This window comes from Triturus cristatus, chromosome 11, assembly GCF_964204655.1.
Source record: "Triturus cristatus chromosome 11, aTriCri1.1, whole genome shotgun sequence".
NCBI lineage: Eukaryota > Metazoa > Chordata > Amphibia > Caudata > Salamandridae > Triturus > Triturus cristatus.
The window spans coordinates 936,129,686-936,157,566 of NC_140594.1; the positions used below are offsets into that span (position 1 = coordinate 936,129,686).

At 36.8% G+C, this 27,881-nt stretch overlaps 1 long non-coding RNA gene across 1 annotated transcript in view; it reads left to right on the forward strand.

Annotated features, from left to right (window-relative positions):
• Positions 1-16,393: 16,393 nt before the first annotated feature.
• LOC146785652 (uncharacterized) overlaps positions 16,394-27,881 on the forward strand; it is a 31,247-nt gene continuing 19,759 nt past the window's right edge. Inside the window, exons 1-19 of the long non-coding RNA XR_014970723.1 lie at positions 16,394-16,516; positions 18,919-19,073; positions 19,463-19,584; positions 19,973-20,095; positions 20,451-20,605; positions 20,995-21,116; positions 21,505-21,627; positions 21,983-22,137; positions 22,527-22,645; positions 23,001-23,155; positions 23,545-23,663; positions 24,019-24,173; positions 24,563-24,684; positions 25,040-25,194; positions 25,584-25,705; positions 26,094-26,216; positions 26,572-26,729; positions 27,119-27,240; positions 27,596-27,750. This is a non-coding gene — a long non-coding RNA (uncharacterized LOC146785652). The remainder of the gene's footprint in view (positions 16,517-18,918; positions 19,074-19,462; positions 19,585-19,972; positions 20,096-20,450; positions 20,606-20,994; positions 21,117-21,504; positions 21,628-21,982; positions 22,138-22,526; positions 22,646-23,000; positions 23,156-23,544; positions 23,664-24,018; positions 24,174-24,562; positions 24,685-25,039; positions 25,195-25,583; positions 25,706-26,093; positions 26,217-26,571; positions 26,730-27,118; positions 27,241-27,595; positions 27,751-27,881) is intronic.

A 27,881-nucleotide genomic window follows, 5' to 3' on the forward strand; every position in this document is an offset into this window, starting at 1 on the left:
TAGAAAATGTGCTAACAGTGGACTTTTCCATCTACAGATTATACTGAATGACCGGAGGTGGCAGTGTTTCACAACCGAGTTTCTCTGAATTGCCGAGACTGAAGACAAAAAAAAAAAAGGAAGTCTTCCGGCATACGGCATCATTTTACCAATTTATAAGGCAAGTAAAACTCACAATAATTCCTTTATGCATTAAAAAGACGCTCACAGCATCAGCATGTCCTCACTACCTTACAGTGGGAGACTGTGCCTGAACATAATTTCTGTCAAGATGAAAGTAATATGGATCACATTGTGTTGGTCATGATAGTTCATAAAAGCCTGGCTGCCTCCAACGCTACTAAAGCCTGCTTTATATCCTGGAACTAGCAATGTTGCAGAGAAGTATGTGAGGTTAAAAACTAAAATTGAGATTTGATTTTCTAATGAGCTGTTGATTTTCACAATAAAAGGCTCCATAGTATTGATCTGTTTACGCTTTCTAAAAATCAAGATTTTTTTGTATTGCTTATAGAAAATGTGCTAACAGTGGACTTTTCCATCTGCAGATTATACTGAATGACCAGAGGTGGCAGTGTTTCACAACCGAGTTTCTCTGAATTGCCGAGACTGAAGAAAAAAAAAAAAAAAAGGAAGTCTTCCGGCATACGGCATCATTTTACCAATATACAAGGCAAGTTTAACTCACAATAATTCCTTTATGCATTAAAAAGACGCTCACAGCATCAGCATGTCCTCACTACCTTATAGTGGGAGACTGTGCCTGAACATAATTTCTGTCAAGATGAGAGTAATATGGATCACATTGTGTTGGTCATGATAGTTCATAAAAGCCTGGCTGCCTCCAACGCTACTAAAGCCTGCTTTATATCCTGGAACTAGCAATGTTGCAGAGAAGTATGTGAGGTTAAAAACTAAAATTGAGATTTGATTTTCTAATGAGCTGTTGATTTTCACAATAAAAGGCTCCATAGTATTGATCTGTTTACGCTTTCTAAAAATCAAGATTTTTTTGTATTGCTTATAGAAAATGTGCTAACAGTGGACTTTTCCATCTACAGATTATACTGAATGACCGGAGGTGGCAGTGTTTCACAACCGAGTTTCTCTGAATTGCCGAGACTGAAGACAAAAAAAAAAAAGGAAGTCTTCCGGCATACGGCATCATTTTACCAATTTATAAGGCAAGTAAAACTCACAATAATTCCTTTATGCATTAAAAAGACGCTCACAGCATCAGCATGTCCTCACTACCTTACAGTGGGAGACTGTGCCTGAACATAATTTCTATCAAGATGAAAGTAATATGGATCACATTGTGTTGGTCATTATAGTTCATAAAAGCCTGGCTGCCTCCAACGCTACTAAAGCCTGCTTTATATCCTGGAGCTAGCAATGTTGCAGAGAAGTATGTGAGGTTTAAAACTAAAATTGACATTTGATTTTCTAATGAGCTGTTGATTTTCACAATAAAAGACTCCATAGTATTGATCTGTTTACCCTTTCTAAAAATCAAGATTTTTTTGTATTGCTTATAGAAAATGTGCTAACAGTGGACTTTTCCATCTACAGATTATACTGAATGACCAGAGGTGGCAGTGTTTCACAACTGAGTTTCTCTGAATTGCCGAGACTGAAGAACAAAAAAAAAAAAGGAAGTCTTCCGGCATACGGCATCATTTTACCAATATACAAGGCAAGTTTAACTCACAATAATTCCTTTATGCATTAAAAAGACGCTCACAGCCTCAGCATGTCCTCACTACCTTATAGTGGGAGACTGTGCCTGAACATAATTTCTGTCAAGATGAGAGTAATATGGATCACATTGTGTTGGTCATGATAGTTCATAAAAGTCTGGCTGCCTCCAACGCTACTAAAGCCTGCTTTATATCCTGGAACTAGCAATGTTGCAGAGAAGTATGTGAGGTTAAAAACTAAAATTGAGATTTGATTTTCTAATGAGCTGTTGATTTTCACAATAAAAGGCTCCATAGTATTGATCTGTTTACGCTTTCTAAAAATCAAGATTTTTTTGTATTGCTTATAGAAAATGTGCTAACAGTGGACTTTTCCATCTACAGATTATACTGAATGACCAGAGGTGGCAGTGTTTCACAACCGAGTTTCTCTGAATTGCCGAGACTGAAGAACAAAAAAAAAAAAGGAAGTCTTCCGGCATACGGCATCATTTTACCAATATACAAGGCAAGTTTAACTCACAATAATTCCTTTATGCATTAAAAAGACGCTCACAGCATCAGCATGTCCTCACTACCTTATAGTGGGAGACTGTGCCTGAACATAATTTCTGTCAAGATGAGAGTAATATGGATCACATTGTGTTGGTCATGATAGTTCATAAAAGCCTGGCTGCCTCCAACGCTACTAAAGCCTGCTTTATATCCTGGAACTAGCAATGTTGCAGAGAAGTATGTGAGGTTAAAAACTAAAATTGACATTTGATTTTCTAATGAGCTGTTGATTTTCACAATAAAAGACTCCATAGTATTGATCTGTTTACCCTTTCTAAAAATCAAGATTTTTTTGTATTGCTTATAGAAAATGTGCTAACAGTGGACTTTTCCATCTACAGATTATACTGAATGACCGGAGGTGGCAGTGTTTCACAACCGAGTTTCTCTGAATTACCGAGACTGAAGACAAAAAAAAAAAGGAAGTCTTCCGGCATACGGCATCATTTTACCAATTTATAAGGCAAGTAAAACTCACAATAATTCCTTTATGCATTAAAAAGACGCTCACAGCATCAGCATGTCCTCACTACCTTACAGTGGGAGACTGTGCCTGAACATAATTTCTGTCAAGATGAAAGTAATATGGATCACATTGTGTTGGTCATGATAGTTCATAAAAGCCTGGCTGCCTCCAACGCTACTAAAGCCTGCTTTATATCCTGGAGCTAGCAATGTTGCAGAGAAGTATGTGAGGTTAAAAACTAAAATTGAGATTTGATTTTCTAATGAGCTTTTGATTTTCACAATAAAAGACTCCATAGTATTGATCTGTTTACCCTTTCTAAAAATCAAGATTTTTTTGTATTGCTTATAGAAAATGTGCTAACAGTGGACTTTTCCATCTACAGATTATACTGAATGACCGGAGGTGGCAGTGTTTCACAACCGAGTTTCTCTGAATTGCCGAGACTGAAGACAAAAAAAAAAAAGGAAGTCTTCCGGCATACGGCATCATTTTACCAATTTATAAGGCAAGTAAAACTCACAATAATTCCTTTATGCATTAAAAAGACGCTCACAGCATCAGCATGTCCTCACTACCTTACAGTGGGAGACTGTGCCTGAACATAATTTCTGTCAAGATGAAAGTAATATGGATCACATTGTGTTGGTCATGATAGTTCATAAAAGCCTGGCTGCCTCCAACGCTACTAAAGCCTGCTTTATATCCTGGAGCTAGCAATGTTGCAGAGAAGTATGTGAGGTTAAAAACTAAAATTGAGATTTGATTTTCTAATGAGCTTTTGATTTTCACAATAAAAGACTCCATAGTATTGATCTGTTTACCCTTTCTAAAAATCAAGATTTTTTTGTATTGCTTATAGAAAATGTGCTAACAGTGGACTTTTCCATCTGCAGATTATACTGAATGACCAGAGGTGGCAGTGTTTCACAACCGAGTTTCTCTGAATTGCCGAGACTGAAGAAAAAAAAAAAAAAAAGGAAGTCTTCCGGCATACGGCATCATTTTACCAATATACAAGGCAAGTTTAACTCACAATAATTCCTTTATGCATTAAAAAGACGCTCACAGCATCAGCATGTCCTCACTACCTTATAGTGGGAGACTGTGCCTGAACATAATTTCTGTCAAGATGAGAGTAATATGGATCACATTGTGTTGGTCATGATAGTTCATAAAAGCCTGGCTGCCTCCAACGCTACTAAAGCCTGCTTTATATCCTGGAACTAGCAATGTTGCAGAGAAGTATGTGAGGTTAAAAACTAAAATTGAGATTTGATTTTCTAATGAGCTGTTGATTTTCACAATAAAAGGCTCCATAGTATTGATCTGTTTACGCTTTCTAAAAATCAAGATTTTTTTGTATTGCTTATAGAAAATGTGCTAACAGTGGACTTTTCCATCTACAGATTATACTGAATGACCGGAGGTGGCAGTGTTTCACAACCGAGTTTCTCTGAATTGCCGAGACTGAAGACAAAAAAAAAAAAGGAAGTCTTCCGGCATACGGCATCATTTTACCAATTTATAAGGCAAGTAAAACTCACAATAATTCCTTTATGCATTAAAAAGACGCTCACAGCATCAGCATGTCCTCACTACCTTACAGTGGGAGACTGTGCCTGAACATAATTTCTATCAAGATGAAAGTAATATGGATCACATTGTGTTGGTCATTATAGTTCATAAAAGCCTGGCTGCCTCCAACGCTACTAAAGCCTGCTTTATATCCTGGAGCTAGCAATGTTGCAGAGAAGTATGTGAGGTTTAAAACTAAAATTGACATTTGATTTTCTAATGAGCTGTTGATTTTCACAATAAAAGACTCCATAGTATTGATCTGTTTACCCTTTCTAAAAATCAAGATTTTTGTGTATTGCTTATAGAAAATGTGCTAACAGTGGACTTTTCCATCTACAGATTATACTGAATGACCAGAGGTGGCAGTGTTTCACAACTGAGTTTCTCTGAATTGCCGAGACTGAAGAACAAAAAAAAAAAAGGAAGTCTTCCGGCATACGGCATCATTTTACCAATATACAAGGCAAGTTTAACTCACAATAATTCCTTTATGCATTAAAAAGACGCTCACAGCCTCAGCATGTCCTCACTACCTTATAGTGGGAGACTGTGCCTGAACATAATTTCTGTCAAGATGAGAGTAATATGGATCACATTGTGTTGGTCATGATAGTTCATAAAAGCCTGGCTGCCTCCAACGCTACTAAACCCTGCTTTATATCCTGGAACTAGCAATGTTGCAGAGAAGTATGTGAGGTTAAAAACTAAAATTGAGATTTGATTTTCTAATGAGCTGTTGATTTTCACAATAAAAGACTCCATAGTATTGATCTGTTTACGCTTTCTAAAAATCAAGATTTTTTTTGTATTGCTTATAGAAAATGTGCTAACAGTGGACTTTTCCATCTACAGATTATACTGAATGACCAGAGGTGGCAGTGTTTCACAACCGAGTTTCTCTGAATTGCCGAGACTGAAGAACAAAAAAAAAAAGGAAGTCTTCCGGCATACGGCATCATTTTACCAATATACAAGGCAAGTTTAACTCACAATAATTCCTTTATGCATTAAAAAGACGCTCACAGCATCAGCATGTCCTCACTACCTTATAGTGGGAGACTGTGCCTGAACATAATTTCTGTCAAGATGAAAGTAATATGGATCACATTGTGTTGGTCATGATAGTTCATAAAAGCCTGGCTGCCTCCAACGCTACTAAAGCCTGCTTTATATCCTGGAGCTAGCAATGTTGCAGAGAAGTATGTGAGGTTAAAAACTAAAATTGAGATTTGATTTTCTAATGAGCTTTTGATTTTCACAATAAAAGACTCCATAGTATTGATCTGTTTACCCTTTCTAAAAATCAAGATTTTTTTGTATTGCTTATAGAAAATGTGCTAACAGTGGACTTTTCCATCTACAGATTATACTGAATGACCAGAGGTGGCAGTGTTTCACAACCGAGTTTCTCTGAATTGCCGAGACTGAAGAACAAAAAAAAAAAAGGAAGTCTTCCGGCATACGGCATCATTTTACCAATATACAAGGCAAGTTTAACTCACAATAATTCCTTTATGCATTAAAAAGACGCTCACAGCATCAGCATGTCCTCACTACCTTACAGTGGGAGACTGTGCCTGAACATAATTTCTGTCAAGATGAAAGTAATATGGATCACATTGTGTTGGTCATGATAGTTCATAAAAGCCTGGCTGCCTCCAACGCTACTAAAGCCTGCTTTATATCCTGGAACTAGCAATGTTGCAGAGAAGTATGTGAGGTTAAAAACTAAAATTGAGATTTGATTTTCTAATGAGCTGTTGATTTTCACAATAAAAGGCTCCATAGTATTGATCTGTTTACGCTTTCTAAAAATCAAGATTTTTTTGTATTGCTTATAGAAAATGTGCTAACAGTGGACTTTTCCATCTACAGATTATACTGAATGACCAGAGGTGGCAGTGTTTCACAACCGAGTTTCTCTGAATTGCCGAGACTGAAGAAAAAAAAAAAAAAGGAAGTCTTCCGGCATACCGCATCATTTTACCAATTTATAAGGCAAGTAAAACTCACAATAATTCCTTTATGCATTAAAAAGACGCTCACAGCATCAGCATGTCCTCACTACCTTACAGTGGGAGACTGTGCCTGAACATAATTTCTATCAAGATGAAAGTAATATGGATCACATTGTGTTGGTCATGATAGTTCATAAAAGCCTGGCTGCCTCCAACGCTACTAAAGCCTGCTTTATATCCTGGAGCTAGCAATGTTCCAGAGAAGTATGTGAGGTTTAAAACTAAAATTGAGATTTGATTTTCTAATGAGCTGTTGATTTTCACAATAAAAGACTCCATAGTATTGATCTGTTTACCCTTTCTAAAAATCAAGATTTTTTTGTATTGCTTATAGAAAATGTGCTAACAGTGGACTTTTCCATCTACAGATTATACTGAATGACCAGAGGTGGCAGTGTTTCACAACCGAGTTTCTCTGAATTGCCGAGACTGAAGAACAAAAAAAAAAAAGGAAGTCTTCCGGCATACGGCATCATTTTACCAATATACAAGGCAAGTTTAACTCACAATAATTCCTTTATGCATTAAAAAGACGCTCACAGCATCAGCATGTCCTCACTACCTTATAGTGGGAGACTGTGCCTGAACATAATTTCTGTCAAGATGAAAGTAATATGGATCACATTGTGTTGGTCATGATAGCTCATAAAAGCCTGGCTGCCTCCAATGCTACTAAAGCCTGCTTTATATCCTGGAGCTAGCAATGTTGCAGAGAAGTATGTGAGGTTAAAAACTAAAATTGAGATTTGATTTTCTAATGAGCTGTTGATTTTCACAATAAAAGACTCCATAGTATTGATCTGTTTACCCTTTCTAAAAATCAAGATTTTTTTGTATTGCTTATAGAAAATGTGCTAACAGTGGACTTTTCCATCTACAGATTATACTGAATGACCAGAGGTGGCAGTGTTTCACAACCGAGTTTCTCTGAATTGCCGAGACTGAAGAAAAAAACAAAAAAGGAAGTCTTCCGGCATACGGCATCATTTTACCAATATGCAAGGCACGTAAAACTCACAATAATTCCTTTATGCATTAAAAAGACGCTCACAGCATCAGCATGTCCTCACTACCTTACAGTGGGAGACTGTGCCTGAACATAATTTCTATCAAGATGAGAGTAATATGGATCACATTGTGTTGGTCATGATAGTTCATAAAAGTCTGGCTGCCTCCAACGCTACTAAAGCCTGCTTTATATCCTGGAACTAGCAATGTTGCAGAGAAGTATGTGAGGTTAAAAACTAAAATTGAGATTTGATTTTCTAATGAGCTGTTGATTTTCACAATAAAAGACTCCATAGTATTGATCTGTTTACGCTTTCTAAAAATCAAGATTTTTTTTGTATTGCTTATAGAAAATGTGCTAACAGTGGACTTTTCCATCTACAGATTATACTGAATGACCAGAGGTGGCAGTGTTTCACAACCGAGTTTCTCTGAATTGCCGAGACTGAAGAACAAAAAAAAAAAGGAAGTCTTCCGGCATACGGCATCATTTTACCAATATACAAGGCAAGTTTAACTCACAATAATTCCTTTATGCATTAAAAAGACGCTCACAGCATCAGCATGTCCTCACTACCTTATAGTGGGAGACTGTGCCTGAACATAATTTCTGTCAAGATGAAAGTAATATGGATCACATTGTGTTGGTCATGATAGTTCATAAAAGCCTGGCTGCCTCCAACGCTACTAAAGCCTGCTTTATATCCTGGAGCTAGCAATGTTGCAGAGAAGTATGTGAGGTTAAAAACTAAAATTGAGATTTGATTTTCTAATGAGCTTTTGATTTTCACAATAAAAGACTCCATAGTATTGATCTGTTTACCCTTTCTAAAAATCAAGATTTTTTTGTATTGCTTATAGAAAATGTGCTAACAGTGGACTTTTCCATCTACAGATTATACTGAATGACCAGAGGTGGCAGTGTTTCACAACCGAGTTTCTCTGAATTGCCGAGACTGAAGAACAAAAAAAAAAAAGGAAGTCTTCCGGCATACGGCATCATTTTACCAATATACAAGGCAAGTTTAACTCACAATAATTCCTTTATGCATTAAAAAGACGCTCACCGCATCAGCATGTCCTCACTACCTTACAGTGGGAGACTGTGCCTGAACATAATTTCTGTCAAGATGAAAGTAATATGGATCACATTGTGTTGGTCATGATAGTTCATAAAAGCCTGGCTGCCTCCAACGCTACTAAAGCCTGCTTTATATCCTGGAACTAGCAATGTTGCAGAGAAGTATGTGAGGTTAAAAACTAAAATTGAGATTTGATTTTCTAATGAGCTGTTGATTTTCACAATAAAAGGCTCCATAGTATTGATCTGTTTACGCTTTCTAAAAATCAAGATTTTTTTGTATTGCTTATAGAAAATGTGCTAACAGTGGACTTTTCCATCTACAGATTATACTGAATGACCAGAGGTGGCAGTGTTTCACAACCGAGTTTCTCTGAATTGCCGAGACTGAAGAAAAAAAAAAAAAAGGAAGTCTTCCGGCATACCGCATCATTTTACCAATTTATAAGGCAAGTAAAACTCACAATAATTCCTTTATGCATTAAAAAGACGCTCACAGCATCAGCATGTCCTCACTACCTTACAGTGGGAGACTGTGCCTGAACATAATTTCTATCAAGATGAAAGTAATATGGATCACATTGTGTTGGTCATGATAGTTCATAAAAGCCTGGCTGCCTCCAACGCTACTAAAGCCTGCTTTATATCCTGGAGCTAGCAATGTTCCAGAGAAGTATGTGAGGTTTAAAACTAAAATTGAGATTTGATTTTCTAATGAGCTGTTGATTTTCACAATAAAAGACTCCATAGTATTGATCTGTTTACCCTTTCTAAAAATCAAGATTTTTTTGTATTGCTTATAGAAAATGTGCTAACAGTGGACTTTTCCATCTACAGATTATACTGAATGACCAGAGGTGGCAGTGTTTCACAACCGAGTTTCTCTGAATTGCCGAGACTGAAGAAAAAAAAAAAAAGGAAGTCTTCCGGCATACGGCATCATTTTACCAATATGCAAGGCAAGTAAAACTCACAATAATTCCTTTATGCATTAAAAAGACGCTCACAGCATCAGCATGTCCTCACTACCTTACAGTGGGAGACTGTGCCTGAACATAATTTCTATCAAGATGAGAGTAATATGGATCACATTGTGTTGGTCATGATAGTTCATAAAAGTCTGGCTGCCTCCAACGCTACTAAAGCCTGCTTTATATCCTGGAACTAGCAATGTTGCAGAGAAGTATGTGAGGTTAAAAACTAAAATTGAGATTTGATTTTCTAATGAGCTGTTGATTTTCACAATAAAAGACTCCATAGTATTGATCTGTTTACGCTTTCTAAAAATCAAGATTTTTTTTGTATTGCTTATAGAAAATGTGCTAACAGTGGACTTTTCCATCTGCAAATTATACTGAATGACCAGAGGTGGCAGTGTTTCACAACCGAGTTTCTCTGAATTGCCGAGACTGAAGAACAAAAAAAAAAGGAAGTCTTCCGGCATACGGCATCATTTTACCAATTTATAAGGCAAGTAAAACTCACAATAATTCCTTTATGCATTAAAAAGACGCTCACAGCATCAGCATGTCCTCACTACCTTACAGTGGGAGACTGTGCCTGAACATAATTTCTGTCAAGATGAAAGTAATATGGATCACATTGTGTTGGTCATGATAGCTCATAAAAGCCTGGCTGCCTCCAATGCTACTAAAGCCTGCTTTATATCCTGGAGCTAGCAATGTTGCAGAGAAGTATGTGAGGTTAAAAACTAAAATTGAGATTTGATTTTCTAATGAGCTGTTGATTTTCACAATAAAAGACTCCATAGTATTGATCTGTTTACCCTTTCTAAAAATCAAGATTTTTTTGTATTGCTTATAGAAAATGTGCTAACAGTGGACTTTTCCATCTACAGATTATACTGAATGACCAGAGGTGGCAGTGTTTCACAACCGAGTTTCTCTGAATTGCCGAGACTGAAGAAAAAAACAAAAAAGGAAGTCTTCCGGCATACGGCATCATTTTACCAATATGCAAGGCACGTAAAACTCACAATAATTCCTTTATGCATTAAAAAGACGCTCACAGCATCAGCATGTCCTCACTACCTTACAGTGGGAGACTGTGCCTGAACATAATTTCTATCAAGATGAGAGTAATATGGATCACATTGTGTTGGTCATGATAGTTCATAAAAGTCTGGCTGCCTCCAACGCTACTAAAGCCTGCTTTATATCCTGGAACTAGCAATGTTGCAGAGAAGTATGTGAGGTTAAAAACTAAAATTGAGATTTGATTTTCTAATGAGCTGTTGATTTTCACAATAAAAGACTCCATAGTATTGATCTGTTTACGCTTTCTAAAAATCAAGATTTTTTTTGTATTGCTTATAGAAAATGTGCTAACAGTGGACTTTTCCATCTGCAAATTATACTGAATGACCAGAGGTGGCAGTGTTTCACAACCGAGTTTCTCTGAATTGCCGAGACTGAAGAAACAAAAAAAAGGAAGTCTTCCGGCATACGGCATCATTTTACCAATATGCAAGGCAAGTAAAACTCACAATAATTCCTTTATGCATTAAAAAGACGCTCACAGCATCAGCATGTCCTCACTACCTTATAGTGGGAGACTGTGCCTGAACATAATTTCTGTCAAGATGAGAGTAATATGGATCACATTGTGTTGGTCATGATAGTTCATAAAAGCCTGGCTGCCTCCAACGCTACTAAAGCCTGCTTTATATCCTGGAACTAGCAATGTTGCAGAGAAGTATGTGAGGTTAAAAACTAAAATTGAGATTTGAATTTCTAATGAGCTGTTGATTTTCACAATAAAAGACTCCATAGTATTGATCTGTTTACGCTTTCTAATCATCAAGATTTTTTTTGTATTGCTTATAGAAAATGTGCTAACAGTGGACTTTTCCATCTGCAGATTATACTGAATGACCAGAGGTGGCAGTGTTTCACAACCTAGTTTCTCTGAATTGCCGAGACTGAAGAAAAAAAAAAGGAAGTCTTCCGGCATACGGGATCATTTTACCAATTTATAAGGCAAGTAAAACTCACAATAATTCCTTTATGCATTAAAAAGACGCTCACAGCATCAGCATGTCCTCACTACCTTACAGTGGGAGACTGTGCCTGAACATAATTTCTGTCAAGATGAAAGTAATATGGATCACATTGTGTTGGTCATGATAGCTCATAAAAGCCTGGCTGCCTCCAATGCTACTAAAGCCTGCTTTATATCCTGGAGCTAGCAATGTTGCAGAGAAGTATGTGAGGTTAAAAACTAAAATTGAGATTTGATTTTCTAATGAGCTGTTGATTTTCACAATAAAAGACTCCATAGTATTGATCTGTTTACGCTTTCTAAAAATCAAGATTTTTTTTGTATTGCTTATAGAAAATGTGCTAACAGTGGACTTTTCCATCTGCAAATTATACTGAATGACCAGAGGTGGCAGTGTTTCACAACCGAGTTTCTCTGAATTGCCGAGACTGAAGAAAAAAAAAAAAGGAAGTCTTCCGGCATACGGCATCATTTTACCAATATGCAAGGCAAGTAAAACTCACAATAATTCCTTTATGCATTAAAAAGACGCTCACAGCATCAGCATGTCCTCACTACCTTACAGTGGGAGACTGTGCCTGAACATAATTTCTGTCAAGATGAGAGTAATATGGATCACATTGTGTTGGTCATGATAGTTCATAAAAGTCTGGCTGCCTCCAACGCTACTAAAGCCTGCTTTATATCCTGGAACTAGCAATGTTGCAGAGAAGTATGTGAGGTTAAAAACTAAAATTGAGATTTGAATTTCTAATGAGCTGTTGATTTTCACAATAAAAGACTCCATAGTATTGATCTGTTTACGCTTTCTAAAAATCAAGATTTTTTTTGTATTGCTTATAGAAAATGTGCTAACAGTGGACTTTTCCATCTACAGATTATACTGAATGACCAGAGGTGGCAGTGTTTCACAACCGAGTTTCTCTGAATTGCCGAGACTGAAGAACAAAAAAAAAAGGAAGTCTTCCGGCATACGGCATCATTTTACCAATTTATAAGGCAAGTAAAACTCACAATAATTCCTTTATGCATTAAAAAGACGCTCACAGCATCAGCATGTCCTCACTACCTTATAGTGGGAGACTGTGCCTGAACATAATTTCTGTCAAGATGAGAGTAATATGGATCACATTGTGTTGGTCATGATAGTTCATAAAAGCCTGGCTGCCTCCAACGCTACTAAAGCCTGCTTTATATCCTGGAACTAGCAATGTTGCAGAGAAGTATGTGAGGTTAAAAACTAAAATTGAGATTTGATTTTCTAATGAGCTGTTGATTTTCACAATAAAAGACTCCATAGTATTGATCTGTTTACGCTTTCTAAAAATCAAGATTTTTTTTGTATTGCTTATAGAAAATGTGCTAACAGTGGACTTTTCCATCTGCAAATTATACTGAATGACCAGAGGTGGCAGTGTTTCACAACCGAGTTTCTCTGAATTGCCGAGACTGAAGAAACAAAAAAAAGGAAGTCTTCCGGCATACGGCATCATTTTACCAATATGCAAGGCAAGTAAAACTCACAATAATTCCTTTATGCATTAAAAAGACGCTCACAGCATCAGCATGTCCTCACTACCTTATAGTGGGAGACTGTGCCTGAACATAATTTCTGTCAAGATGAAAGTAATATGGATCACATTGTGTTGGTCATGATAGTTCATAAAAGCCTGGCTGCCTCCAACGCTACTAAAGCCTGCTTTATATCCTGGAACTAGCAATGTTGCAGAGAAGTATGTGAGGTTAAAAACTAAAATTGAGATTTGAATTTCTAATGAGCTGTTGATTTTCACAATAAAAGACTCCATAGTATTGATCTGTTTACGCTTTCTAAAAATCAAGATTTTTTTTGTATTGCTTATAGAAAATGTGCTAACAGTGGACTTTTCCATCTACAGATTATACTGAATGACCAGAGGTGGCAGTGTTTCACAACCGAGTTTCTCTGAATTGCCGAGACTGAAGAACAAAAAAAAAAGGAAGTCTTCCGGCATACGGCATCATTTTACCAATTTATAAGGCAAGTAAAACTCACAATAATTCCTTTATGCATTAAAAAGACGCTCACAGCATCAGCATGTCCTCACTACCTTACAGTGGGAGACTGTGCCTGAACATAATTTCTGTCAAGATGAAAGTAATATGGATCACATTGTGTTGGTCATGATAGCTCATAAAAGACTGGCTGCCTCCAATGCTACTAAAGCCTGCTTTATATCCTGGAGCTAGCAATGTTGCAGAGAAGTATGTGAGGTTAAAAACTAAAATTGAGATTTGATTTTCTAATGAGCTGTTGATTTTCACAATAAAAGACTCCATAGTATTGATCTGTTTACGCTTTCTAAAAATCAAGATTTTTTTTGTATTGCTTATAGAAAATGTGCTAACAGTGGACTTTTCCATCTACAGATTATACTGAATGACCAGAGGTGGCAGTGTTTCACAACCGAGTTTCTCTGAATTGCCGAGACTGAAGAACAAAAAAAAAAAAGGAAGTCTTCCGGCATACGGCATCATTTTACCAATATACAAGGCAAGTTTAACTCACAATAATTCCTTTATGCATTAAAAAGACGCTCACAGCATCAGCATGTCCTCACTACCTTACAGTGGGAGACTGTGCCTGAACATAATTTCTGTCAAGATGAAAGTAATATGGATCACATTGTGTTGGTCATGATAGTTCATAAAAGCCTGGCTGCCTCCAACGCTACTAAAGCCTGCTTTATATCCTGGAACTAGCAATGTTGCAGAGAAGTATGTGAGGTTAAAAACTAAAATTGAGATTTGATTTTCTAATGAGCTGTTGATTTTCACAATAAAAGGCTCCATAGTATTGATCTGTTTACGCTTTCTAAAAATCAAGATTTTTTTGTATTGCTTATAGAAAATGTGCTAACAGTGGACTTTTCCATCTACAGATTATACTGAATGACCAGAGGTGGCAGTGTTTCACAACCGAGTTTCTCTGAATTGCCGAGACTGAAGAAAAAAAAAAAAAAGGAAGTCTTCCGGCATACCGCATCATTTTACCAATTTATAAGGCAAGTAAAACTCACAATAATTCCTTTATGCATTAAAAAGACGCTCACAGCATCAGCCTGTCCTCACTACCTTACAGTGGGAGACTGTGCCTGAACATAATTTCTATCAAGATGAAAGTAATATGGATCACATTGTGTTGGTCATGATAGTTCATAAAAGCCTGGCTGCCTCCAACGCTACTAAAGCCTGCTTTATATCCTGGAGCTAGCAATGTTCCAGAGAAGTATGTGAGGTTTAAAACTAAAATTGAGATTTGATTTTCTAATGAGCTGTTGATTTTCACAATAAAAGACTCCATAGTATTGATCTGTTTACCCTTTCTAAAAATCAAGATTTTTTTGTATTGCTTATAGAAAATGTGCTAACAGTGGACTTTTCCATCTACAGATTATACTGAATGACCAGAGGTGGCAGTGTTTCACAACCGAGTTTCTCTGAATTGCCGAGACTGAAGAAAAAAAAAAAAAGGAAGTCTTCCGGCATACGGCATCATTTTACCAATATGCAAGGCAAGTAAAACTCACAATAATTCCTTTATGCATTAAAAAGACGCTCACAGCATCAGCATGTCCTCACTACCTTACAGTGGGAGACTGTGCCTGAACATAATTTCTATCAAGATGAGAGTAATATGGATCACATTGTGTTGGTCATGATAGTTCATAAAAGTCTGGCTGCCTCCAACGCTACTAAAGCCTGCTTTATATCCTGGAACTAGCAATGTTGCAGAGAAGTATGTGAGGTTAAAAACTAAAATTGAGATTTGATTTTCTAATGAGCTGTTGATTTTCACAATAAAAGACTCCATAGTATTGATCTGTTTACGCTTTCTAAAAATCAAGATTTTTTTTGTATTGCTTATAGAAAATGTGCTAACAGTGGACTTTTCCATCTGCAAATTATACTGAATGACCAGAGGTGGCAGTGTTTCACAACCGAGTTTCTCTGAATTGCCGAGACTGAAGAAACAAAAAAAAGGAAGTCTTCCGGCATACGGCATCATTTTACCAATATGCAAGGCAAGTAAAACTCACAATAATTCCTTTATGCATTAAAAAGACGCTCACAGCATCAGCATGTCCTCACTACCTTATAGTGGGAGACTGTGCCTGAACATAATTTCTGTCAAGATGAAAGTAATATGGATCACATTGTGTTGGTCATGATAGTTCATAAAAGCCTGGCTGCCTCCAACGCTACTAAAGCCTGCTTTATATCCTGGAACTAGCAATGTTGCAGAGAAGTATGTGAGGTTAAAAACTAAAATTGAGATTTGAATTTCTAATGAGCTGTTGATTTTCACAATAAAAGACTCCATAGTATTGATCTGTTTACGCTTTCTAAAAATCAAGATTTTTTTTGTATTGCTTATAGAAAATGTGCTAACAGTGGACTTTTCCATCTACAGATTATACTGAATGACCAGAGGTGGCAGTGTTTCACAACCGAGTTTCTCTGAATTGCCGAGACTGAAGAACAAAAAAAAAAGGAAGTCTTCCGGCATACGGCATCATTTTACCAATTTATAAGGCAAGTAAAACTCACAATAATTCCTTTATGCATTAAAAAGACGCTCACAGCATCAGCATGTCCTCACTACCTTACAGTGGGAGACTGTGCCTGAACATAATTTCTGTCAAGATGAAAGTAATATGGATCACATTGTGTTGGCCATGATAGCTCATAAAAGCCTGGCTGCCTCCAATGCTACTAAAGCCTGCTTTATATCCTGGAGCTAGCAATGTTGCAGAGAAGTATGTGAGGTTAAAAACTAAAATTGAGATTTGATTTTCTAATGAGCTGTTGATTTTCACAATAAAAGACTCCATAGTATTGATCTGTTTACCCTTTCTAAAAATCAAGATTTTTTTGTATTGCTTATAGAAAATGTGCTAACAGTGGACTTTTCCATCTACAGATTATACTGAATGACCAGAGGTGGCAGTGTTTCACAACCGAGTTTCTCTGAATTGCCGAGACTGAAGAAAAAAACAAAAAAGGAAGTCTTCCGGCATACGGCATCATTTTACCAATATGCAAGGCACGTAAAACTCACAATAATTCCTTTATGCATTAAAAAGACGCTCACAGCATCAGCATGTCCTCACTACCTTACAGTGGGAGACTGTGCCTGAACATAATTTCTATCAAGATGAGAGTAATATGGATCACATTGTGTTGGTCATGATAGTTCATAAAAGTCTGGCTGCCTCCAACGCTACTAAAGCCTGCTTTATATCCTGGAACTAGCAATGTTGCAGAGAAGTATGTGAGGTTAAAAACTAAAATTGAGATTTGATTTTCTAATGAGCTGTTGATTTTCACAATAAAAGACTCCATAGTATTGATCTGTTTACGCTTTCTAAAAATCAAGATTTTTTTTGTATTGCTTATAGAAAATGTGCTAACAGTGGACTTTTCCATCTACAGATTATACTGAATGACCAGAGGTGGCAGTGTTTCACAACCGAGTTTCTCTGAATTGCCGAGACTGAAGAACAAAAAAAAAAGGAAGTCTTCCGGCATACGGCATCATTTTACCAATTTATAAGGCAAGTAAAACTCACAATAATTCCTTTATGCATTAAAAAGACGCTCACAGCATCAGCATGTCCTCACTACCTTACAGTGGGAGACTGTGCCTGAACATAATTTCTGTCAAGATGAAAGTAATATGGATCACATTGTGTTGGTCATGATAGCTCATAAAAGCCTGGCTGCCTCCAATGCTACTAAAGCCTGCTTTATATCCTGGAGCTAGCAATGTTGCAGAGAAGTATGTGAGGTTAAAAACTAAAATTGAGATTTGATTTTCTAATGAGCTGTTGATTTTCACAATAAAAGACTCCATAGTATTGATCTGTTTACGCTTTCTAAAAATCAAGATTTTTTTTGTATTGCTTATAGAAAATGTGCTAACAGTGGACTTTTCCATCTACAGATTATACTGAATGACCAGAGGTGGCAGTGTTTCACAACCGAGTTTCTCTGAATTGCCGAGACTGAAGAACAAAAAAAAAAAAGGAAGTCTTCCGGCATACGGCATCATTTTACCAATATACAAGGCAAGTTTAACTCACAATAATTCCTTTATGCATTAAAAAGACGCTCACAGCATCAGCATGTCCTCACTACCTTACAGTGGGAGACTGTGCCTGAACATAATTTCTGTCAAGATGAAAGTAATATGGATCACATTGTGTTGGTCATGATAGTTCATAAAAGCCTGGCTGCCTCCAACGCTACTAAAGCCTGCTTTATATCCTGGAACTAGCAATGTTGCAGAGAAGTATGTGAGGTTAAAAACTAAAATTGAGATTTGATTTTCTAATGAGCTGTTGATTTTCACAATAAAAGGCTCCATAGTATTGATCTGTTTACGCTTTCTAAAAATCAAGATTTTTTTTGTATTGCTTATAGAAAATGTGCTAACAGTGGACTTTTCCATCTACAGATTATACTGAATGACCAGAGGTGGCAGTGTTTCACAACCGAGTTTCTCTGAATTGCCGAGACTGAAGAACAAAAAAAAAAAAGGAAGTCTTCCGGCATACGGCATCATTTTACCAATATACAAGGCAAGTTTAACTCACAATAATTCCTTTATGCATTAAAAAGACGCTCACAGCATCAGCATGTCCTCACTACCTTACAGTGGGAGACTGTGCCTGAACATAATTTCTGTCAAGATGAAAGTAATATGGATCACATTGTGTTGGTCATGATAGTTCATAAAAGCCTGGCTGCCTCCAACGCTACTAAAGCCTGCTTTATATCCTGGAACTAGCAATGTTGCAGAGAAGTATGTGAGGTTAAAAACTAAAATTGAGATTTGATTTTCTAATGAGCTGTTGATTTTCACAATAAAAGGCTCCATAGTATTGATCTGTTTACGCTTTCTAAAAATCAAGATTTTTTTGTATTGCTTATAGAAAATGTGCTAACAGTGGACTTTTCCATCTACAGATTATACTGAATGACCAGAGGTGGCAGTGTTTCACAACCGAGTTTCTCTGAATTGCCGAGACTGAAGAAAAAAAAAAAAAGGAAGTCTTCCGGCATACGGCATCATTTTACCAATATGCAAGGCAAGTAAAACTCACAATAATTCCTTTATGCATTAAAAAGACGCTCACAGCATCAGCATGTCCTCACTACCTTACAGTGGGAGACTGTGCCTGAACATAATTTCTATCAAGATGAGAGTAATATGGATCACATTGTGTTGGTCATGATAGTTCATAAAAGTCTGGCTGCCTCCAACGCTACTAAAGCCTGCTTTATATCCTGGAACTAGCAATGTTGCAGAGAAGTATGTGAGGTTAAAAACTAAAATTGAGATTTGATTTTCTAATGAGCTGTTGATTTTCACAATAAAAGACTCCATAGTATTGATCTGTTTACGCTTTCTAAAAATCAAGATTTTTTTTGTATTGCTTATAGAAAATGTGCTAACAGTGGACTTTTCCATCTGCAAATTATACTGAATGACCAGAGGTGGCAGTGTTTCACAACCGAGTTTCTCTGAATTGCCGAGACTGAAGAAACAAAAAAAAGGAAGTCTTCCGGCATACGGCATCATTTTACCAATATGCAAGGCAAGTAAAACTCACAATAATTCCTTTATGCATTAAAAAGACGCTCACAGCATCAGCATGTCCTCACTACCTTATAGTGGGAGACTGTGCCTGAACATAATTTCTGTCAAGATGAAAGTAATATGGATCACATTGTGTTGGTCATGATAGTTCATAAAAGCCTGGCTGCCTCCAACGCTACTAAAGCCTGCTTTATATCCTGGAACTAGCAATGTTGCAGAGAAGTATGTGAGGTTAAAAACTAAAATTGAGATTTGAATTTCTAATGAGCTGTTGATTTTCACAATAAAAGACTCCATAGTATTGATCTGTTTACGCTTTCTAAAAATCAAGATTTTTTTTGTATTGCTTATAGAAAATGTGCTAACAGTGGACTTTTCCATCTACAGATTATACTGAATGACCAGAGGTGGCAGTGTTTCACAACCGAGTTTCTCTGAATTGCCGAGACTGAAGAACAAAAAAAAAAGGAAGTCTTCCGGCATACGGCATCATTTTACCAATTTATAAGGCAAGTAAAACTCACAATAATTCCTTTATGCATTAAAAAGACGCTCACAGCATCAGCATGTCCTCACTACCTTACAGTGGGAGACTGTGCCTGAACATAATTTCTGTCAAGATGAAAGTAATATGGATCACATTGTGTTGGTCATGATAGCTCATAAAAGCCTGGCTGCCTCCAATGCTACTAAAGCCTGCTTTATATCCTGGAGCTAGCAATGTTGCAGAGAAGTATGTGAGGTTAAAAACTAAAATTGAGATTTGATTTTCTAATGAGCTGTTGATTTTCACAATAAAAGACTCCATAGTATTGATCTGTTTACCCTTTCTAAAAATCAAGATTTTTTTGTATTGCTTATAGAAAATGTGCTAACAGTGGACTTTTCCATCTACAGATTATACTGAATGACCAGAGGTGGCAGTGTTTCACAACCGAGTTTCTCTGAATTGCCGAGACTGAAGAAAAAAACAAAAAAGGAAGTCTTCCGGCATACGGCATCATTTTACCAATATGCAAGGCACGTAAAACTCACAATAATTCCTTTATGCATTAAAAAGACGCTCACAGCATCAGCATGTCCTCACTACCTTACAGTGGGAGACTGTGCCTGAACATAATTTCTATCAAGATGAGAGTAATATGGATCACATTGTGTTGGTCATGATAGTTCATAAAAGTCTGGCTGCCTCCAACGCTACTAAAGCCTGCTTTATATCCTGGAACTAGCAATGTTGCAGAGAAGTATGTGAGGTTAAAAACTAAAATTGAGATTTGATTTTCTAATGAGCTGTTGATTTTCACAATAAAAGACTCCATAGTATTGATCTGTTTACGCTTTCTAAAAATCAAGATTTTTTTTGTATTGCTTATAGAAAATGTGCTAACAGTGGACTTTTCCATCTGCAAATTATACTGAATGACCAGAGGTGGCAGTGTTTCACAACCGAGTTTCTCTGAATTGCCGAGACTGAAGAAACAAAAAAAAGGAAGTCTTCTGGCATACGGCATCATTTTACCAATATGCAAGGCAAGTAAAACTCACAATAATTCCTTTATGCATTAAAAAGACGCTCACAGCATCAGCATGTCCTCACTACCTTATAGTGGGAGACTGTGCCTGAACATAATTTCTGTCAAGATGAGAGTAATATGGATCACATTGTGTTGGTCATGATAGTTCATAAAAGCCTGGCTGCCTCCAACGCTACTAAAGCCTGCTTTATATCCTGGAACTAGCAATGTTGCAGAGAAGTATGTGAGGTTAAAAACTAAAATTGAGATTTGAATTTCTAATGAGCTGTTGATTTTCACAATAAAAGACTCCATAGTATTGATCTGTTTACGCTTTCTAAAAATCAAGATTTTTTTTGTATTGCTTATAGAAAATGTGCTAACAGTGGACTTTTCCATCTACAGATTATACTGAATGACCAGAGGTGGCAGTGTTTCACAACCGAGTTTCTCTGAATTGCCGAGACTGAAGAACAAAAAAAAAAGGAAGTCTTCCGGCATACGGCATCATTTTACCAATTTATAAGGCAAGTAAAACTCACAATAATTCCTTTATGCATTAAAAAGACGCTCACAGCATCAGCATGTCCTCACTACCTTACAGTGGGAGACTGTGCCTGAACATAATTTCTGTCAAGATGAAAGTAATATGGATCACATTGTGTTGGTCATGATAGCTCATAAAAGCCTGGCTGCCTCCAATGCTACTAAAGCCTGCTTTATATCCTGGAGCTAGCAATGTTGCAGAGAAGTATGTGAGGTTAAAAACTAAAATTGAGATTTGATTTTCTAATGAGCTGTTGATTTTCACAATAAAAGACTCCATAGTATTGATCTGTTTACCCTTTCTAAAAATCAAGATTTTTTTGTATTGCTTATAGAAAATGTGCTAACAGTGGACTTTTCCATCTACAGATTATACTGAATGACCAGAGGTGGCAGTGTTTCACAACCGAGTTTCTCTGAATTGCCGAGACTGAAGAAAAAAACAAAAAAGGAAGTCTTCCGGCATACGGCATCATTTTACCAATATGCAAGGCACGTAAAACTCACAATAATTCCTTTATGCATTAAAAAGACGCTCACAGCATCAGCATGTCCTCACTACCTTACAGTGGGAGACTGTGCCTGAACATAATTTCTATCAAGATGAGAGTAATATGGATCACATTGTGTTGGTCATGATAGTTCATAAAAGTCTGGCTGCCTCCAACGCTACTAAAGCCTGCTTTATATCCTGGAACTAGCAATGTTGCAGAGAAGTATGTGAGGTTAAAAACTAAAATTGAGATTTGATTTTCTAATGAGCTGTTGATTTTCACAATAAAAGACTCCATAGTATTGATCTGTTTACGCTTTCTAAAAATCAAGATTTTTTTTGTATTGCTTATAGAAAATGTGCTAACAGTGGACTTTTCCATCTGCAAATTATACTGAATGACCAGAGGTGGCAGTGTTTCACAACCGAGTTTCTCTGAATTGCCGAGACTGAAGAAACAAAAAAAAGGAAGTCTTCTGGCATACGGCATCATTTTACCAATATGCAAGGCAAGTAAAACTCACAATAATTCCTTTATGCATTAAAAAGACGCTCACAGCATCAGCATGTCCTCACTACCTTATAGTGGGAGACTGTGCCTGAACATAATTTCTGTCAAGATGAGAGTAATATGGATCACATTGTGTTGGTCATGATAGTTCATAAAAGCCTGGCTGCCTCCAACGCTACTAAAGCCTGCTTTATATCCTGGAACTAGCAATGTTGCAGAGAAGTATGTGAGGTTAAAAACTAAAATTGAGATTTGAATTTCTAATGAGCTGTTGATTTTCACAATAAAAGACTCCATAGTATTGATCTGTTTACGCTTTCTAATCATCAAGATTTTTTTTGTATTGCTTATAGAAAATGTGCTAACAGTGGACTTTTCCATCTGCAGATTATACTGAATGACCAGAGGTGGCAGTGTTTCACAACCTAGTTTCTCTGAATTGCCGAGACTGAAGAAAAAAAAAAGGAAGTCTTCCGGCATACGGGATCATTTTACCAATTTATAAGGCAAGTAAAACTCACAATAATTCCTTTATGCATTAAAAAGACGCTCACAGCATCAGCATGTCCTCACTACCTTACAGTGGGAGACTGTGCCTGAACATAATTTCTGTCAAGATGAAAGTAATATGGATCACATTGTGTTGGTCATGATAGCTCATAAAAGCCTGGCTGCCTCCAATGCTACTAAAGCCTGCTTTATATCCTGGAGCTAGCAATGTTGCAGAGAAGTATGTGAGGTTAAAAACTAAAATTGAGATTTGATTTTCTAATGAGCTGTTGATTTTCACAATAAAAGACTCCATAGTATTGATCTGTTTACGCTTTCTAAAAATCAAGATTTTTTTTGTATTGCTTATAGAAAATGTGCTAACAGTGGACTTTTCCATCTGCAAATTATACTGAATGACCAGAGGTGGCAGTGTTTCACAACCGAGTTTCTCTGAATTGCCGAGACTGAAGAAACAAAAAAAAGGAAGTCTTCTGGCATACGGCATCATTTTACCAATATGCAAGGCAAGTAAAACTCACAATAATTCCTTTATGCATTAAAAAGACGCTCACAGCATCAGCATGTCCTCACTACCTTATAGTGGGAGACTGTGCCTGAACATAATTTCTGTCAAGATGAGAGTAATATGGATCACATTGTGTTGGTCATGATAGTTCATAAAAGCCTGGCTGCCTCCAACGCTACTAAAGCCTGCTTTATATCCTGGAACTAGCAATGTTGCAGAGAAGTATGTGAGGTTAAAAACTAAAATTGAGATTTGAATTTCTAATGAGCTGTTGATTTTCACAATAAAAGACTCCATAGTATTGATCTGTTTACGCTTTCTAATCATCAAGATTTTTTTTGTATTGCTTATAGAAAATGTGCTAACAGTGGACTTTTCCATCTGCAGATTATACTGAATGACCAGAGGTGGCAGTGTTTCACAACCTAGTTTCTCTGAATTGCCGAGACTGAAGAAAAAAAAAAGGAAGTCTTCCGGCATACGGGATCATTTTACCAATTTATAAGGCAAGTAAAACTCACAATAATTCCTTTATGCATTAAAAAGACGCTCACAGCATCAGCATGTCCTCACTACCTTACAGTGGGAGACTGTGCCTGAACATAATTTCTGTCAAGATGAAAGTAATATGGATCACATTGTGTTGGTCATGATAGCTCATAAAAGCCTGGCTGCCTCCAATGCTACTAAAGCCTGCTTTATATCCTGGAGCTAGCAATGTTGCAGAGAAGTATGTGAGGTTAAAAACTAAAATTGAGATTTGATTTTCTAATGAGCTGTTGATTTTCACAATAAAAGACTCCATAGTATTGATCTGTTTACGCTTTCTAAAAATCAAGATTTTTTTTGTATTGCTTATAGAAAATGTGCTAACAGTGGACTTTTCCATCTGCAAATTATACTGAATGACCAGAGGTGGCAGTGTTTCACAACCGAGTTTCTCTGAATTGCCGAGACTGAAGAAAAAAAAAAAAGGAAGTCTTCCGGCATACGGCATCATTTTACCAATATGCAAGGCAAGTAAAACTCACAATAATTCCTTTATGCATTAAAAAGACGCTCACAGCATCAGCATGTCCTCACTACCTTACAGTGGGAGACTGTGCCTGAACATAATTTCTGTCAAGATGAGAGTAATATGGATCACATTGTGTTGGTCATGATAGTTCATAAAAGTCTGGCTGCCTCCAACGCTACTAAAGCCTGCTTTATATCCTGGAACTAGCAATGTTGCAGAGAAGTATGTGAGGTTAAAAACTAAAATTGAGATTTGAATTTCTAATGAGCTGTTGATTTTCACAATAAAAGACTCCATAGTATTGATCTGTTTACGCTTTCTAAAAATCAAGATTTTTTTTGTATTGCTTATAGAAAATGTGCTAACAGTGGACTTTTCCATCTACAGATTATACTGAATGACCAGAGGTGGCAGTGTTTCACAACCGAGTTTCTCTGAATTGCCGAGACTGAAGAAAAAAAAAAAAAGGAAGTCTTCCGGCATACGGCATCATTTTACCAATATGCAAGGCAAGTAAAACTCACAATAATTCCTTTATGCATTAAAAAGACGCTCACAGCATCAGCATGTCCTCACTACCTTACAGTGGGAGACTGTGCCTGAACATAATTTCTATCAAGATGAGAGTAATATGGATCACATTGTGTTGGTCATGATAGTTCATAAAAGTCTGGCTGCCTCCAACGCTACTAAAGCCTGCTTTATATCCTGGAACTAGCAATGTTGCAGAGAAGTATGTGAGGTTAAAAACTAAAATTGAGATTTGATTTTCTAATGAGCTGTTGATTTTCACAATAAAAGACTCCATAGTATTGATCTGTTTACGCTTTCTAAAAATCAAGATTTTTTTTGTATTGCTTACAGAAAATGTGCTAACAGTGGACTTTTCCATCTGCAAATTATACTGAATGACCAGAGGTGGCAGTGTTTCACAACCGAGTTTCTCTGAATTGCCGAGACTGAAGAAACAAAAAAAAGGAAGTCTTCCGGCATACGGCATCATTTTACCAATATGCAAGGCAAGTAAAACTCACAATAATTCCTTTATGCATTAAAAAGACGCTCACAGCATCAGCATGTCCTCACTACCTTATAGTGGGAGACTGTGCCTGAACATAATTTCTGTCAAGATGAAAGTAATATGGATCACATTGTGTTGGTCATGATAGTTCATAAAAGCCTGGCTGCCTCCAACGCTACTAAAGCCTGCTTTATATCCTGGAACTAGCAATGTTGCAGAGAAGTATGTGAGGTTAAAAACTAAAATTGAGATTTGAATTTCTAATGAGCTGTTGATTTTCACAATAAAAGACTCCATAGTATTGATCTGTTTACGCTTTCTAAAAATCAAGATTTTTTTTGTATTGCTTATAGAAAATGTGCTAACAGTGGACTTTTCCATCTACAGATTATACTGAATGACCAGAGGTGGCAGTGTTTCACAACCGAGTTTCTCTGAATTGCCGAGACTGAAGAACAAAAAAAAAAGGAAGTCTTCCGGCATACGGCATCATTTTACCAATTTATAAGGCAAGTAAAACTCACAATAATTCCTTTATGCATTAAAAAGACGCTCACAGCATCAGCATGTCCTCACTACCTTACAGTGGGAGACTGTGCCTGAACATAATTTCTGTCAAGATGAAAGTAATATGGATCACATTGTGTTGGTCATGATAGCTCATAAAAGCCTGGCTGCCTCCAATGCTACTAAAGCCTGCTTTTTATCCTGGAGCTAGCAATGTTGCAGAGAAGTATGTGAGGTTAAAAACTAAAATTGAGATTTGATTTTCTAATGAGCTGTTGATTTTCACAATAAAAGACTCCATAGTATTGATCTGTTTACCCTTTCTAAAAATCAAGATTTTTTTGTATTGCTTATAGAAAATGTGCTAACAGTGGACTTTTCCATCTACAGATTATACTGAATGACCAGAGGTGGCAGTGTTTCACAACCGAGTTTCTCTGAATTGCCGAGACTGAAGAAAAAAACAAAAAAGGAAGTCTTCCGGCATACGGCATCATTTTACCAATATGCAAGGCACGTAAAACTCACAATAATTCCTTTATGCATTAAAAAGACGCTCACAGCATCAGCATGTCCTCACTACCTTACAGTGGGAGACTGTGCCTGAACATAATTTCTATCAAGATGAGAGTAATATGGATCACATTGTGTTGGTCATGATAGTTCATAAAAGTCTGGCTGCCTCCAACGCTACTAAAGCCTGCTTTATATCCTGGAACTAGCAATGTTGCAGAGAAGTATGTGAGGTTAAAAACTAAAATTGAGATTTGATTTTCTAATGAGCTGTTGATTTTCACAATAAAAGACTCCATAGTATTGATCTGTTTACGCTTTCTAAAAATCAAGATTTTTTTTGTATTGCTTATAGAAAATGTGCTAACAGTGGACTTTTCCATCTGCAAATTATACTGAATGACCAGAGGTGGCAGTGTTTCACAACCGAGTTTCTCTGAATTGCCGAGACTGAAGAACAAAAAAAAAAAAGGAAGTCTTCCGGCATACGGCATCATTTTACCAATATGCAAGGCAAGTAAAACTCACAATAATTCCTTTATGCATTAAAAAGACGCTCACAGCATCAGCATGTCCTCACTACCTTACAGTGGGAGACTGTGCCTGAACATAATTTCTGTCAAGATGAGAGTAATATGGATCACATTGTGTTGGTCATGATAGTTCATAAAAGTCTGGCTGCCTCCAACGCTACTAAAGCCTGCTTTATATCCTGGAACTAGCAATGTTGCAGAGAAGTATGTGAGGTTAAAAACTAAAATTGAGATTTGAATTTCTAATGAGCTGTTGATTTTCACAATAAAAGACTCCATAGTATTGATCTGTTTACGCTTTCTAAAAATCAAGATTTTTTTTGTATTGCTTATAGAAAATGTGCTAACAGTGGACTTTTCCATCTACAGATTATACTGAATGACCAGAGGTGGCAGTGTTTCACAACCGAGTTTCTCTGAATTGCCGAGACTGAAGAACAAAAAAAAAAGGAAGTCTTCCGGCATACGGCATCATTTTACCAATTTATAAGGCAAGTAAAACTCACAATAATTCCTTTATGCATTAAAAAGACGCTCACAGCATCAGCATGTCCTCACTACCTTACAGTGGGAGACTGTGCCTGAACATAATTTCTATCAAGATGAGAGTAATATGGATCACATTGTGTTGGTCATGATAGTTCATAAAAGTCTGGCTGCCTCCAACGCTACTAAAGCCTGCTTTATATCCTGGAACTAGCAATGTTGCAGAGAAGTATGTGAGGTTAAAAACTAAAATTGAGATTTGATTTTCTAATGAGCTGTTGATTTTCACAATAAAAGACTCCATAGTATTGATCTGTTTACGCTTTCTAAAAATCAAGATTTTTTTTGTATTGCTTATAGAAAATGTGCTAACAGTGGACTTTTCCATCTGCAAATTATACTGAATGACCAGAGGTGGCAGTGTTTCACAACCGAGTTTCTCTGAATTGCCGAGACTGAAGAAACAAAAAAAAGGAAGTCTTCCGGCATACGGCATCATTTTACCAATATGCAAGGCAAGTAAAACTCACAATAATTCCTTTATGCATTAAAAAGACGCTCACAGCATCAGCATGTCCTCACTACCTTATAGTGGGAGACTGTGCCTGAACATAATTTCTGTCAAGATGAAAGTAATATGGATCAC